The 15,649-nt window shown below is 36.3% G+C and overlaps 1 protein-coding gene across 1 annotated transcript in view; it reads left to right on the top strand.

The window, feature by feature from the left end:
• Positions 1-15,649, top strand: part of ZNF407 (zinc finger protein 407) — a 334,816-nt gene that overhangs the window by 164,497 nt on the left and 154,670 nt on the right. The window lies entirely within an intron of this gene.

Genomic DNA, 15,649 nt, shown 5'->3' with positions numbered 1-15,649 from the left:
CATTTGGTTTGTTTGGTTTCACTGAATGTGTGCAGTATTGAAACTATTGCTTTAAAATGTCTGGTTTTCCTCCTACAATGCTCTATTAGCTTATTTCAGGGAAAATATACAAGCCTCTTTTTTTAAAGAAATTGATTTGATTTAAGTGTCCGTGATTTTTTTAACATATACAGTTGAGTCAGCTGTGTGGAGTATCATGGGCTTCAGTGGTTACACTAGTCTGAGGGGGGAAAATGATATCACAAGAATGGAAACAAATGTGTTCTCTCACTCTGATCATGAAGCTTTTAATTCCACACTTGGGGAAACAGCAGGATTTACTGGGGTCAGTTGTACTCCACTGGGATATGTATTATTAAAGTGTGTATATATGTGCGTGTAAGTGTTGCAGGGAAGAGTAGAAGGTCAGAACATACTTTGCAGTTTTATTACATTGCATTAGATTTACCTTTTAGAACGTATTTGTTCTCAAAATTAGACATAAAACATCCCCCAACCCGGGCCCCCCCCCCCCCCCCCCCCCCAAGCACATGTGTTTTCTTGATAAATATTTAAATATTTGCATTTACCCTTTATGTGCAGTATATATGCTTATTATGAGCAGGAATAGGAAAATAACCATGCAGGTTTTTTTCATTTTAAAGTTACTTTTACTACTTTTCTGCTGTTGGACATTGTGTACTTTAATTTTTAGAATCAGTTTAGGAACTCATTTTTGTGACACTTCTCACAGAACTTATCCTAAGGTGCCTATATGTTTATTTGTGTGTGTCATGTACCTGGATATCCTTTCCTAATTTCTTCTATTGCATCCCTGGCAATGGCTGGAAGCTGTGCCTGTTGTGCTGTTGGGGTGCTGTGGGTTCGGAGTTGCAGCAGGGTTACCTTGCAATGTCTGGGGTAGAAGGGGGCTCCCAGGACCTACTGCTCAGGTTTGGGCTGGGAGAAGAGGGGGAAAATGTTGGTGCAATAGCTCTTTTGGGGTGCACTGGGGACCAGCCTGCCCTATGTCTGCTGTGGAATCAGCAAAACACAGAAATTACTTGAAAACAACTTTGGTACAGTCTCATTCTCCTCTTATCTTGTGCTTTGTTCTTGGGGGTGATTGCAAAAGGGAGATCTTGTGTGTGCTGAAATTCAGAGCTGTTAAAATTTTTCAATACTTAGAATCACTTCTTAGAATGTAAAGCTGTATACTCCCAGCTCACAAAAATGTGAGACTGCTCTCAAACTTCATGCTTTCACCTTCACTAGTACATTAGAAAATGTAGTATGATGCATCCACTGCAGTTATATTTAAATTTCCTTTCTGTTTTTATTTAGATTAATATGAGAAGAACATAATAATTTTAATGTACATATTAATTAGGGCCGGACAAAGTTGAAAGAAATCGTAATAACTACTAGATATAAAAATGGCAGAAGGATCCATCTGCTGTGTCCATATCCTATGTTCTTCATTCTGCCTGCAGGATTTGAGCCACTAAAGGAAATTATAACGAAATATTTTTTTTAAAATTTTAAGGTTTTTTCCTACTTCCTGAACAATTTACACTGATTGGATTGCAGCCTGAAATTTCCATTTTAGCTGCTGTTGCTTTGAGTAAAACAATTACTTTTTATTAAAAATGTCAATTCAAATGATTATTTAAATCTGGGCTTAACAAAAAAAAAAAAAAAAAGAAAACTCATGGCTTCTTGGTGTTGTTTTGCATGGGATTCTCTGCTATGGTAACTGGCCATAATTTTATTGAATTGATTTAATTGGTATTAATGAAAATTACATGTGTGTGTAAAGGGAGGATACAATTCCTTTAGGGCCTTAAATTGTCCTGAAGCACATGTGCAATTTCCATTACTCTTGATGAGAGTTGCATTTTTCTCAGCAGTGAGAATGAATTCCTTGGGACCAGATTGTGGATTACCTTTGTGGAAGTGGTAGCATAATACTTTTTGGCATGAGCATTTGCAGTGTTCAGAATGGGGGTCAGAGTTGTGACCCAGGGAACAGGCAGGGCAGCACCCCAATTCCTTCTCCCCCTCAGCCAGCTCTGCACCAGCAGCTTGCAGAGCTGACTGCCTTTCTTTAAGTTCTCTGTTTCCCATTCCTGAGCTTTTGAAAGGATTTTAGGAACTTTAACCTGAAGGAAAACCCTGGCTAGGCTCCTCATCTTTTAGAAACTACTGGTGAACTCCTCATGCATATGAAACTGCAATTCCAGAATGAGTTATTTTAATTTTTGAAACATTTTCCTAATATTATAACCATGTTGGCAGTTACAATGAATTGTAACAGCAAACTTACAGAAACAATTAACCTGGTGTATGGACCTTGGGGTAAAGATAATGCAGCTCTTTGTGCCCTTCCTCTGTGCCCATCATCAAATTCATGTTGCCTAACATCCTTTTAGGTGTAGATCATTATAGATACTTTTATGAAACTGATATCACTACATTGCAGTGTTAATTTAGTCTGAGTAACTAGTCCAGTTGCAGTAAATAGTTCATTATTTTTCTTTTAGTCTTCATTACAGAGATACTTAACTTGCCTTGGTCACAGGCATGAAATAAAATGGGAGATTTTAGCTTCTTTTACCAGAAATGGCAAAAGGGGAAACTCTACATTGATTGAAGAAACTAATGTAATCCATTATTATGACAATTCCTGGTAAGTTTGAGTTGTGAAATCAGTGTTTTGATTTGACCTTTAGATACAGTCCTATTGTTTACAAAAAAAAAAAAAAGTTATGAAGTTTATATAAAGTCTGATAAACATTATAATAAAGGGGGAAGGTTTTTTTTAATAATTTCTTTCATTGACCATAATTTCTTTGTTTTGGCAGCATATATTCTGTGCTGATGGATCTAAGCATAATTTAATCACAGACTGCATTTCTAACTCTTCCTGCTAATTTCATTGCTTGTGGAAATATATTCCTTGCTGCAGTAATATGCATGCTAAAGTATCAGTATGTAGAGACAATGGAATGAGTTGAGGGATTTACTGATTTTGTCTGAAATACTTTTTTTTGGTAGTGTTTATGCAATAGAAGTTAGTATAGCATTAGAATTTCAGTCAGTCCAACCTTTGGCAATGATTTATAGCCAGAGTTTTAAATGAAATTGGGAATTAGGGGAGAAACATTATTTTCTAGTCAGGTCAAGCAGCTGTGTTGTGAACTAGGGGTATTTCTTCTTGACTTACACCCAATCTGTGTGATCAGGAACTCCAGTCTCAGAGAGCGTATAATTTTAGCAGTAATTGCTGTTTAAATTCCAGTCTTACCAGTTAAAATGATGAGAGGAAAATGGAAGATAAACAGATGTTCTGACAGTGTAGAGGCCAACAGAACCTCAGACCCCATGGAAGGCACCAGAAGTTCTTCCCATAGGGCATTCAAGAGTGGCATCTTTTCTGGTATGTTTTTATTCTGTGATGCTGTATTAAAGTATTTCCCTGTCTCACCAGTAAGTGAAGAGCGCATTCCTTTGCTGTTAGTGCAGAATGAGTACCAGTTATTTCAACTGCTGTTTCCTAGCACTCTGCTGTGAGCTGAGGAACTTCATTGGAGAGCAGCTGTGTTACATCTCTTCCTCACCATCAGCATTGCTTCTGCTGTGGTGATGGAGCTGCCTGGGTGCAGAGCAGCAGAGCTGCCACCTTGCACCAGTGTTGATGCCCATCTGAGTCCCTGCTCATCCCTACTGCATCTGCTCCCTGTGCATGCCAGGAGCAAGGCATGAGCAGAGAATGGCTGAATTCTTACACTCCTCCTGGCAGTTTGGATAGAAATAGTAATTTCTGTACCAATATAAAACAGAAAAGGAGGAGATCAGCAGCTATGTGGTCTAAACTGTGGACAGAGATTCAGCACAAGTGTCACCAAAAGAATGATTTAAGGAAGTATGGCAATGTTATCAATATACAGGGTGGGCTTACCAAAGGCAGATCTTTCTCATCTACCTGGGTAGCTGTTTGTAGAAGGCTTGTTTGATACCTCTTTCTCTTGACAAAGAACATTTTTATGGTGTTTATTGAATAAACACCAAAGTTCCACTTGACAATTGGTTCAGTTAGAGGTTAATACAAGAAGTCTGAAATGGCAAAGCTTTTGTTAAAGGGATAATAACAAAAGGTTATCATGAAAAAGCAGTGTGGAGACAAAAAGTGGAGGTGAAATTCCACAAAGAATGATTTTAGAACCACTTCAACTTATTTTTTTCCAGTATATTCCAGGAATACTCCTTTGTAGTTTGTTGGCAGCATGACCTATAGGGGTATTGAACAGATTAGCAGGCAGTAGAAGGTGGATGCCTTTTACAATAGGAATAACAGTAATGGCATGAGATCCAATAGGAACAGCAAGATCATGCAAATAGTGATTAGTATTTACTTTCACTATTAATGTCAAAGACTTATTCATTGGAAATGACTGTAAAAAAAGTTATATGATTGTTTTATCTGGTCACCAGCCTAAAAGCTTCGTGTGATCTTCAGGTATAAGAAAATGAGTAATGGCAGAATTAGGATGAACTAACAAACGTACCTGCAGCAAAGGGATATGGGACTATTAATAGCATTGAAGTTTGGCTGAGTGAGACCATATAGAATAGTGTCTGCAGTTCTGGGTGAAGCAGAAGATGTGAACAGTGGTCTCCTAAGAGAAAAGGTTGCAATAATACAAATGAAAATGAAGATGACCTGTTTTCATGTTACTCTTGGAAGATGAGTAAGTTGGGGGAAAAAAAAAAAGTGGCCATGAAGAAAGACATTGAAAATGAAAGATTTCTAGGTATTTAGAAGAGTGAGACTTTGGAAGAGCCTAAAAGCAGTGGAAACAAAGCATGAATTTCAGAAGTGGATAGTGGAATGCATGTGACAGAACTTGACACAAGAAAATCCTTGCCCATTTTGCTGCAGACATTGCCAGATGCCCTGCAATGTTTGCAATGAGAATGAAGTGCCCACTAAGAATTTCAAGCATGTTCATTCGTAACCCAAAGATGTTTCCTGTTGTTTCTTCAGCAAAATATAACTCTGCTGTTTGGGGTTTGTGGAGAGAAAGGGTTGGTGTCTTAGAAAGCAAGTGAGTCTGAAAACATTCATCAGGAGTAGTTCAGGAAAATCAGTTACGTGACACTGAACCAGGGGAATTACACTCTTGAAGTCATGGACTAGAAAGTAAATGAAGATTGACAGCAAGAGGCAGTACTTACTGATACTAATATTAACAAAAAAAATTATGCTGACATGTGAGCTTAACTTTGTAAAATTATGCAAGCTGTTTATGAGACAAATTTATAGGCACTGTGTATAATGGAAATTAAAACCAGTGAACAGAGAATGAATCTGATTATACTAAATTTGTAGGTTTTGCAGTCATGAATGGGTGAAGAAACAATATGAAGTGACCCAGACAAAAGAGAAAATATGCACAGGGTGAAAGTTGAGGTTTTCTTAAGAAAACATGAATTGATAGCCATATGAAAATGTTTACTGAAATATGGATGTTGGAAATATTCAGTGTTCGAGAGACTCATGAAACAGCATAACATCAAAATGGTTTTTTGCTAACTTTTGTGGTTGCCATGTAGGTGATAAAAGTAAGGTCAAAGTATAACTCAGCTTTAGATGCATCCAGATAGGTAATAAGCACAATTTACTGAGAAAGCATTGTTGAAACCTCTCTTCCTACTTTTGTTAATTTCTGGGTAATTGTGTTCAGTAGAGACAGTTATTACTGCAATGTGTTTGATAAACAGAAGAGAAATATGTGTTTCAATATGGACGGTTGGAACAGTGTCAGCTGACACAACTGACAGCTTAGAAGCATTTGAAAATAGGGTACTTGAATAAGGGTGGGAATATGTCAATTTCCAATAAAATAGAGGAGAATTAAGGAAAATTAAAACTGAATGTAAGAGTTCAGTATTCGTTTTTGTTAATAGTCAATTTAATGAATGTGTGGGGACAGCAAGAATAATACTTTGCAAAAGTCTGCAAAATACTTTCACTTGTGCCCTTCTTTTTTCATTAATTCAAAAATTTCAGAAAAACTTTTTTTGTGTACTGAAATATTTCAGGCTTGGTTTCTGCTAGCATTTTGACTGACATAAATTCAACCGCTTATGAGTTAAAAGAGAAAGAAAAATAATGTTCCTATTGCAGAGTGAGTCGTACATCCTCTTTGATCAGGACTTTGGTTTGTTGAGTTTTTTCCTTTTCAAAAGCATTTCAGTCTTTGGCTTTTAATATATTAGCATAGCCCATAGAAGACCAAAATTGGCAGATGGAAAAATCTGTTAAATACATTCAAAAAATCACTTCAGGACATGTTTGTTGATCTCTACAAGGAAGTCTATTACTACTTAACAACTTGCCCAATCCTACCTCTGAACCATAGCAAGATGCAATTTTTTTTCACCTGCACTTTCTGACCAGAGCTGGCACTGCAGCTGTATTACAACATCTGCTTATTGCAATGTTCTAAAATGTTGTCTATGATTTTGTTATCAGCAACAGAATAAGATGGCCATGCTTAAAAAGAGGAGAGAGCGGAATATCCTGTGACAACCCTGATCAATTTTATTATTACCTTGTGCAGTACATACATTTGCTGAGACTATTTCTAATTTTGTTTTGCAGTTTCATTCTATGTCATTGCACATTTTGTTATAAGGATAATGAATTCCCCATGAGAATAAGAATGCTGCTCTGATTATAAGTTACTTGATTAAACTGTTTCACCAGAAAAAGAGTGAAAAAGCTTGATGTTGTGATTTGAACAGTGCCCCAAACATTTACTTAGCTTCTGTCTTTTCTTTCTGGATGCCACACAGCCTCTCCATAACATCAGTGATTTGTGGTTGCTTTCTGCACTTCACTTTTATGGTGTGGGAGGAATATCTGGATATGCCAAGAAAGATGAAGACCAGGCTAGGACTGGCCGAAGGAACATAAGTCATGTATTATCGCACTGAGTCCCTGTGTATGCGTTGCTGAACTTCCTCTTGGGAGAAGATGTTGTTCAAAGAAGGCTTGTAGCTTCTTGAGTTGTCCTTGCATGTTGTGTATGGCCTGCAAACAGTGTGGACTCTATGGGTCATGAGTCTCCACTGAGATGTATCTCTGTTGCAGTCAGAAGAAATTGATGTGTTTTGCTGTTCTGTAGCATCATTTCCACATTAATTCTCAGACCTTCAAATGCTGTTGTGTATGACATCCATAATGCCTGATGGCATTACTGTCTTTCATTTTGGGAACCCATCCCTGCCTAGTTTATGTTTAATTCTTGGAGAAGTTTTGGGGGAGCTAATTTTTCAAGCAGATAAACTGGTCTGTGGGTGTTAGAGCTGAGTGAGCTGAATAGCTGTCGATAGGAGAAATAATTGCTGTGCTCAGAGCCATGGGGGCTGGCCAGTGCCTGACTCAATCCCTCAAGAGCTGAAAGAAAGTAGAAAAACTAGAGAGGAACAAAGCATGTATGCCCAAGGACACATGTGTGGGCAAACAGCAGTGCTGTTTTTGAGGGATTTGCAACATTTCCTTCCCATACTTAGGAAGAACCTTCCAAAGGGACAGCACGAAGCTTTCCTGTTGAAGCATTTTGCAGCGCAGCATTTATTAACTTTGCCTGCCAGCTCTTAAGTTATTTTGACAAAAGCTTTATAACAGTTTAAAAATAAGCCTGTACATAATGGTCCAAAACTTGTTCCCAGTTACATGAGTTATTATTTATTCCCTTGACTTCAATCAGCAAACGAAAGCAAAATGTACTCCTTAATCTTGAAAAAGAAGCAGTGTTAATAGCAAGAATTATTTTGTTTGGTAAGGATGGTACAGCCAGATTTTAAATTGTATTGGTTATTCTCTAGAACATGTTCTATATGACATTAGTTTGAAAGAAATTGTATCACTGCCAGCACTTTGAAAGACCAACAGGAAACAGCTCCTGCAACAAGGCTCTTGTATATTCATCAGCTGCTGTATATTACATACTCCAAATTGCATGAAAAAATGGGGATCTCTGATAACACACATTTTGAAGAGGGATTTACATTTAATAAATGTTTACAAGTATTTTCATAAACTCAGCTTATGACAGTGTTGGCTTCATGTGATTGATTACTCAAATGTTGCCTTTCCTCAAATATAGATTGTGCAGTTGTCTCTAGGAGTTATTTATATTTCCTAGTATTTATGATCTGCAAGGCAGCTTAGTTATTAACATTAGTTATAGCTATTTCTGTAGATATTTATCTGAACCACAAGTTTTTGACACATTTCTTTTTCTTTAACAAGCAAAGCATATCTACAGCTATAAAAATGTTCTCTGATACAGAAAAATATATGTACAATACACCTATTACCTAGAAATACTCTAGTGAGGGTGCAGTTTTGGTTTCCAGTAGAGAAAAGTGTAATATGCAAACAAAATGCCACTGTAGTAACATTGAAGAAAATTTAATTTTATTTCTTTTTCCTCTGATTAGAGACTTATTTTGTTACAGATAGTCTTCACCCTTCTCCATACCTAACTTTCTTCTTTGGGGTGGCAGAGTATTGGCAAGCATATTGCTGAAAATAATTTAGTCTGAAGTAAAATTTTCAATTTATGATTGAGCTTGCTTGTTTTGAATTAAGTCACTTAGCTGCACAGTGGGTGCATGCATGATATGATAGTTCAGATTTAAAAAACAGCGATGCAGTGAGATTCTAAGTAAAAGTCAAGCCTCACCTGAATGTGACACAAGGGCGATGTGCAGTGATCAGGGTGTGGTGTGCAGCAATTGGTCCCAGTGACCAAGATTAATGAAACTCACATGGGTTTTAATTAGTGCAGCTGCAGTCATCAATTATCTAGAGAACACAAATATTGTTATATTTTGGGAAATTCTTGATTTATTTTATTCCACTGGCCAGTAGATTTAGATGAATGAGTTCTCATCATAAACATTCTGAGAAAAACTGCCTGAGGCCATGGTTTATTATTTAGGACACAATCAGTAAGACTGAGCGCTACTGAAGAAAACATTGTAAACTGGTCTCAGTATTAATTTGGAAAATTTGCTGAAATGTGTGGCCTTGTATGGGTCGTCAGAAACATTAGAACATCTCAAACAAAATACAGAACAATCTGTCAGGCGGGGAATGTGCAAGGATTATTGTCCAGCAGCTGATCCATAACAGAATGTCAGTGCATGTACACTTAAAGCAAGTATCAACAACATTTAATTTGACACATAATGTGGTCTTCTTTTATTATCCTTTAAGTGCATGTCTTAGAACACTGAAGACTGGACAAGTAAGTAGGGGGAAAAGAGCTGAAACATGACAAGCCTTTGCAAGTCTGAGAAAAATCACAATCTAGAGCTTTTCAGAGGTATATGCCTTTTCAAGGCAACTCTTTAAAATAGATGCAAGGAAAAAAAATGGGAGGAAGAAGGAAGCATGATTAAAAATTCCTTACTATAATTTAATTTGAAAATGTGGCTTTTCTTAATGTGGTCTGAAACCTGTGTACAAACACTTAAAAATAAATTAATATGAGTGCTAACTACTAGGAGCAACATCTGCATCTGTCATTTAAATTAAGAAAAGGACACCACTATAGACATAAAGATTTTTCAAAAAGTTAAATGATAGTTTGCCTGCATGTACTTTTGTTCCTGAATGTTTTGCTATAATTTGCATTTGTCTATTCTCATCTATAGAAAACAGGTGCACAATGCTGCTCGAATCCCTGCTCTTATTTTTCACCCATCTAAACTGCTTAACAAGGCAATGCTTAAATATGTACAAGAACATTAAAATTCATTTACTCAGAAGAGAAGAATGGTTCAAACCATTACACTTCCATGACCCAGTTCAGAGCCGTTTTTTCCCCTGTTTTCATCCTTTCCTCTTTCTTCCTATTTCCTCCTGTTGAAATTATTAGCTGAATTCCAGGTCAATGTAATTCTAGAGAAGATTATTACTTTTGTTGGGGCATAGCCCATTGTCCCTAGAAAGGGAAGATGTTTACATACTGCCAGCATACTGGAGTGGAGACTGTCTTGTTACTCAGCCTTGCACAGTAGGGCACATGTATCTGATGTCCTTATTTCTCACTGGTAGCTGTCACGCTGACAATTGGAAAATGCTGTAATTTCCTTAGTTTGCATTATTTTTATATCCCCTATTGTTTTTACACATGACCTTTACCTCCATTCTCCAATTAGCAGAGTGAAAGCCATTGTTCATTGAGCAGAGGTATTTGTGCCCAAGGGAGCAAAATTTATTTCCTGTATGTGCTGTTGTGGGTGGTGAGGATTCTTTAATACTAAAGAAATAAACCTTCATCTTAACCTTTGTTTGATTCAGACATTATTGAATTTGGGCAGGAACTTCCATCAGCTTATGAATAATTGTCGTACCAGCAGTCAGTGAATGTTTATATAAATGGTTATGAATTGTGTGGGCCCTTTATAAAACATGCAATGGTTAACTAATTTAACTGAAGATTTCTCCTAGCTTTTTCCATTTTCTTTGAATCTGTATTTCCTAGCTAATACAGAGACTGGGCAATCGCTATAATTGCATCAGTTGTATTAGTTAAAGCAGATAAGAAATTAGAGAAAATGCAGTCATCTCAGAAAATAGTTCAGAATCAGAAATGTAAATCAACACATGGCATTGTATTTATCATGGAATAATGAATCTGGACAATTTAGGGTTTAAATCTCCTAGAAGGGCCGATCTTTTTGTTTTCTGGTCAAAGTATATTATTTCAATGTTGATGCAAACTCTTGTTTCTTGTGCTACTCTTTATTGCCTTTATATCAAGTGATGTATTCCAGCAATATCATGGGAGTGATCCTATAATGTGTAGAATAAGTTTGAAAAAGTATTATTTAGTTGCTCAGTTTGCAAAAAATGATACTTAAACAGTTCAAAAACCACTTTGCTAGTATATAATATACTACCAAAGCATTGCCTTTTGGAGACACCTCATCTTTTGGAGATACCACATGCAAATTCAAAACCTGATGTGAAAACCATAATTTTGAAGATATTTAGTTTTTCTAGTTACTGGTCAGAAATAAGTTTATGCCATTGTAATCAGAGCTTCTAATAGTTAAGGTTATTGCCAGTTTAAAGCTTTGCTTTGTTTTTATTTAAGATTGTGTGAAACCTTTTGATCACGAATGGGATTTTCATATTGAAAATACTACGTGCTTTTGGTAGCTTTGCTGCTGATAAAGTAATAATTTATTATTAATAAAGTCAAGTCCTAATTTGTTAATAAAAGATCTGCTGGTAGTTGTTCAGTAAAGTAGAAATACTGGTTTAATCAATATAATTAATTCCTCTTGTATTAGTATTTAATTACTTAGTGATTTGATCTGACTTGTAGTTACCTGTTGCTAAAATGGCTATTAGTACTTCTAAGCAAGTGAGAATATCAGGAAGTTTTAGCTGATTTACCAACTTATCCCTTGGCCCAGGAGTATTTGTGCAATCAACATTTTCCTGCTTATTTGTGAGAGCTGAAGTAAAGGTAGTTTTTCATACTCAGCTTCACATTTGCAATAGCCAATTTCTTGAAATAAAGTTTGCTCGCTTGTTTAACTCATGTTGTTATGACAGCTGTATTCCAAATCTCTCTTTGGATTTTGTATCAGTCTCCCTAGGTGAATTTTGAAAGACATCATTAATAGGTGATTGTCAGTGACAAATCTAAAGCTATTATCAAGAAGGAGCTTCTCATGCTAGCCAAGTGACAATGCTGCTGCTTAGACTTTCTCTCACAGATGTTTTGGTTTCAGGGACATGAACAAAACCAAGTAGTTTTATCAGTTGCTCTGCTGGGTTTTGCTCTGTGATCTGAGCAAAAATTGGATGGAGCGCATAGATTGTGTGCATGACTCTGTGCATTGCTCTATTGTTGTTCCTAACCTTTGGCTTAGATCAATGTTTGGATAGGACATACCAAGCCCCCTCTGGCTGTGTTTACTGCAGATTTCCCCAAGCTACCAACTATCTGGTTTCACATTTTTAGTGGCTGCTTTCTGTGTTGGTCTTCTCTGCTGTCCCTTGACCGATTTGTGAAATTCCACACTTTCTTCAAACATCCACACTACTAATAATTTATGGAAATGGCCTTGATTTCAGGTAGACTTGAGCACAATCCTTTTATACATGCACCGCCAAAAATATGATGAATTAATTATTTTTTTTGGTCAGCTATCCTTAACAATTGTTAGTGATTGTATAAAACAACAGTATCATGTCCATAGCAATATTGTTTTCAAACTGGAGTCATAAAATTCTGGGGATTCCCACATATATGAAAGTAGTTAGTAGTTAGTCATTCAAAAGCTTCACAGCCTTGTCACCTTGCAGTCAGCGAATATTTTAATTGATACTTGATTTTCTTTTCTATTTGTTCTTCTCACTGGCTGCTCTATATAATACCTTGTTTCATATAGTCCTATTTTAATTTGAATGAGCTTATTTTTGATGATGCTGTATTATACTGAACTGTATGTTTTTAGGGTTTTTTCCAGCTCAGGTCAGTTTGTAAGTAAAATTATACCTTATTGGTTGTATTCAAAATAAGTAGTATCCAGCAAGGTATTCAATCTTTGTGGTCAGCTTGGCCAATAACAGATCTACTTAATGACTTTCTTATAGAATGTTGTCAATAAAATATTAATTTCTGATGTAGCTTCTTAAATCCTAATTAACCTATTTTCATAGGTTACCATGCTACCATGCTACCTTGCATAACAATAATAGTATACCTTATGCTGCTATTTAAAATATTATAATTTGATGTAATGTTGCTTTTATGATGAATACATACCTCTAAAAAGCATGGTAGGTAAAAGGAAGTTACAGTGCAACTTCATGGGTTGGGTCTGGTTAGCGAGCTACTTTAATTACTTCATCTCTGTCCGTGGCTTGGAAAAGAGAATTCTTACAATTATTTAACTCTAGATTGGGGGCAGATTTTGGCCAATATGAAGATACATGTTTTTTCTGTCTTTGGGGTTTTTTTGGTAGTCATAGACAATTCTTGCCCACCAATCTGACCAACTGTCAATATTATACTTTCACATGCAGAACCTATAACCCAGGAGGAAATGAACCCAAACAAATAGACTACAAACCCCAAACTTACAATTCAGCATCAATTATGTATAGGTGGTGTGAGAGGATGTTGCAAGCTGTCTGCCAGATGAACCTCTTGTCTATAATGGTTTGCTTCTGCCTACAAGATCCTTATGCCTTTAGTTTAGCTTTGCTTACCTACGGGTTAATGTTCTGTGTTTATGGGTGTTATGCAGGAAAAAAAAAAAAAAAACAAACTATAAATAGAATAGTACAAATTGCTTATTTTTGCCATTTGGAGGCAAGTTTTCTTTGTGGCCATTCACTGATTTTCTTTAAGTAACCCGTCTTAATTTATATACAAAGAACTGCTGAAGGAAAAATTATTTTGAGAGTATGCATGTGGAAGTACTTTCCACAGAATTTTTCATCTCTTTGCAATATACAATGTATCTTCTCCAATGTCATGCTACCCTTTAGCTCTGAAGTTTTATTTTGTGTTTGTGGAACATAATTGTCATGGTGGGTCATTGTTTTGAAAAGTTGATAAGGGCTAATGTAGTGATGGTTTTTGAATTTCAAGAAAAGGACTTGAACTTTTTTAAACTTGAACATTTGTAAAGGAATGGGAACCAATGTACTTTTGCTATGTCTTACTCAGCATAGTGCCTGGGCTTATGCATTGTGTGTAGTTGAAAACTTACTCTGGTGTTGCCATTTTTATATTTTTCATCTGGGCTGTGATTTCACAGAAAGAAATATTTGCTGAATGTTCTAAAAGTGGTGCAATAAGATGTTTTTTTAACCTGTAGCCATGTTAGCTTTAGAAGTCAACATTAGAGATCTTGTGAGATATGCAGGGCCTGATGTAGTCAATACTTTGGAGGAAGAATTTGTAGAAAAAATAAAAACATCTTTTATAAAGGGCAGTGTTGTTCTAGGTTAGCTTATTCCTTAACTTACTGGACACAATCAGTACACTGGCTTTGTCTTCAAGCAATTTGGCTTCTTGATTTCAGGCTAGATGCTGGGGGCAGCAGTGCTCTCTGACTCATTTAAGTGAGAGAAGTAAGGGCTGGGTTTTTTTAAGCTTTGCTTCCTGAATCCAATAGGGCAAAATATGAAGCTGCCATCTCTTTGCAGAAGAATTAGATGAATGGAGGTTGTTAGAGCCACAGCATATCAGGTGCTATCATCTTTGAAACAGCATTTGTGGTGCAGCTGGTAGTGATGCTGCAACACACAAATTTGTCTTTATGGGGGGCTACTTTTCTTGATTTTGTGATTAAAAGCAGTGCTTTATGCTTCTTTTCCATTACAAGAATATGACAGAGAGATTGAAATAGAACTGGAAGATTAATGCACCTGAGTTCTTACTCTCTATCCAGCTGAGGTTCTTAGAAATTTTAGGTCATTGTGGTAGAAAGCAATATAAGGACATGGGGACACATGCTGTTGTAAAGTTATTCTAAAACAGATACCTTATTTAATGAAAAAAAGAGCATTTAATCACTTCTCCCACAGCCATTGCTCTTAGCTGGCAAGGACATTTGGTTGGTACACATGGAGGATTCAGAATTGCTTCATTTCCCAGAGAGTGGAGGTTAGAAATTGTTTGCTTAGAAATTTGATATTAGAATCTTTAATTATATGGCTTAAAGTGTGTTCTCTACCCCAGCACTACCTAGTGTACACTGTTTGCCCACCTCCCAAAGCTTACAATACAGGTATTGCCACAGGACAGAAGGAGTTGTTGTGCAGACTGCAGAGGAGAACTATGTGGTATCTTGTAGCTAAGCACTTGCATCATTGCTGCCCTGTTGCACACTAAAATCAGCACATTACAACCAGTTTTAATGTTACTGATGGATTTTTTTTTCTTATTTCAGCTGTGGCAAGATTAATTAGTGGAGGCCAAACACATGCACTGGCATTTACATTCTTCACTTTGGTCAAATAATATTCTTATTGAAATCAGCGTGGTTTATAATTGGAGATAAGTAACTGTCTATAAAACTGAACTCAAATAGAAACCAGTGCTTGATATTTAGAAAATATTATATTGTATTGATATTGTGAAATTCACAATCAAATAACTGAAATCGTAATAATCCTGCTGGGTTTTTTTGAAGTATTGATAAGCCAGCACTTTAAAATGAAGGTAACTTGCTTGCAGCAATGCTCCCCTTGAACTGCATAGAGGTAACTGAAAGCCTCATACTGAAGCAAATGTAGGTGGCTCGTGCTCTTACATTGCCTGATATCTAGAAAAGACAAACTACCACTCCAGTTTATTTGTTTGAAATGACATATAAAGGCAGCAAGTTATTTAAAGGGAAGCAACTTCTTGGAATAAGCGTTTTGTTACATTTCTGTTGTACAGGAGAATTCCACAAGTCTCTGGGGCTCACTTTAGAGCTTGTACTCTGAAGCATGGGCATCCCTGACTAATTTTTTTAATTTTTAAATTTTTAAAATTTTTTTTAAATTTACTTTTGAGTGAGATTTTTTCCTTTTTTTTTTTTTTTCTTCTGGTTTTCTGTGTTTGTGTAA

This window comes from Agelaius tricolor, unplaced genomic scaffold (genome assembly GCF_023055355.1).
Source record: "Agelaius tricolor isolate 1412-34295 unplaced genomic scaffold, bAgeTri1.0.p SCAF_2, whole genome shotgun sequence".
Lineage (NCBI taxonomy): Eukaryota > Metazoa > Chordata > Aves > Passeriformes > Icteridae > Agelaius > Agelaius tricolor.
Note: the sequence above shows the minus strand (reverse complement) of the source record. Positions and strands in the feature narration are given on the sequence as shown.